Genomic DNA, 1951 nt, shown 5'->3' on the forward strand with positions numbered 1-1951 from the left:
TATATAAACATATATTCTTTAGAGGTTGAAACCATGCTGTTGCACCGTCTTTACTGCGTCTGGGAATTTTTCCAGTATTGCTTCTGGTGAAGTAGAGAGTTGGACATTGCTGCTCTTCTTTGTGCGGTACATTTGAAAGAAGGAACTAGATGGCACTGCACAGTATCAAAGGTCCCATCATCTCCATCGAGGACACGAACCCAATATTGCAATAGCTTGGGATTCAATGGACCATAACTTTTTAATACCCTACCACAGGCCTATCTCTCTGATCTCACATGTCAGCAGGATCATGGAACGCATTGTCAAAAAAAAAAGACTGACTTCGTTCTTAGAGGAAAATGACTTGCTTACAGACTCGTAACATAGCTTCCGTCCTGGACGGAGTTGCCTAACACAGCTACTGCAGTACTTCGACTGGATACTAAAACAGCAGCACAACCATTCAAATGTGGATGTGATATGTCTTGATTTTGCCAAAGCGGTTGACAAAGTCGATCATGGGATGATATGTCACAAATTGCGATGGTAGACTGGGAGAGTGGCTACATGATTTCCTGATGGGCAGAAGTCAGGCTGTCACAGCAAATAGTGCTCTCTCTGAAGGAAGTGACACTAATCCTCAGTGGAATTCCCCCAGCGAACAGTGTTGGGTCCACTACTGTTTGTGGTTGCTCTCTCGGACATGCCCTCAGCCATAGAGTCAACCACATTCACCAGCTACGCCGATGATACAAAAGTATCGCAAGCAGTCAAGCATCCTACTGACATACTAAGACTATAGAATGACTTGAACGCAATACATAAATGGACTGATGAGAACAATATGCAATGCAATGGCGCAAAATTTCAAGCACTCCGCTATCAGCCCCAAAACAATCTACAACTGAAGTACACGGGACCAGCAAGCAATGTAACCCCACAGTTAGAGTCGGTGCGTGACCTGGGAATCCACATGAGCAACGATGCAACTTTCCACATTGTTCAGATGGCAACACTATGCAGGTGGGTGTCAGGTTGGATCCTTAGATCCTTCAGGATTAGGCACAGAGACACAATGCTTCTGCTTTGGAGAACCTTTGTCGTCGGTCGTCTGGTCTACTGCTCGAAACTATGGTCCTCACAGAGGAACTAGAAGCGATCCAACACCACTACACAAAGAAAATAGATTCAGTAAATCACCTGAGCTACTGGGAGAGGTTGAGGGAACTGGGATTCTACTCCCTGGAGAGAAGACGTGAGAGATATACAGTGCTATACATATGGAACATAATGGAGGATCTAGCTCCAAATTTCGGAATCCAAATCTACAACGATCCCCGAACTGGACGGCACTGCACAGTATCAAAGGTCCCATCATCCCCATCGAGGATACGGACCCAATATTGCAATAGCTTGGGATTAAAAGGACCATACCTTTTTAATGCCCTACCACAGAACATAAAGGATCTGCAAGGTGTAGACATGGAAGTTTTCAAAAAAAACGTCCAGACAGATTTTTATCTGCAATTACGGATGAACCCATATCGCGGCAGGAGGCACAAAGAAGAGCGGCAACATCCAACTCGTTACTTCACCAGAAGCAATACTGGAAAAAGCCCCGGATGCAGTAAAGGTGGTCACCAGCATGGCCTCAGCCTCTGGCTGAAGCCCATAAAAAATATATAGATATATCTATATAACTATAAGGCGGGAGCTGACAGAAACGTTAGCAGGTCGGGTGAAATGCTTAGCAGTATTTCGTCTGCCGCTACGTTCTGAGTTCAAATTCCGCCGAGGTCGACTTTGCCTTTCATCCTTTCGGGGTAGATAAATTAAGTACCAGTTACGCACTGGTTCGATGTAATCGACTTAATCCCTTTGTCTGTCCTTGTTTGTCCCCTCTATGTTTAGCCCCTTGTGGGCAATGAAGAAATAAGATATATCTATATAACTATAAGGCGGGAGCTGA

This window comes from Octopus bimaculoides, chromosome 1, assembly GCF_001194135.2.
Source record: "Octopus bimaculoides isolate UCB-OBI-ISO-001 chromosome 1, ASM119413v2, whole genome shotgun sequence".
NCBI lineage: Eukaryota > Metazoa > Mollusca > Cephalopoda > Octopoda > Octopodidae > Octopus > Octopus bimaculoides.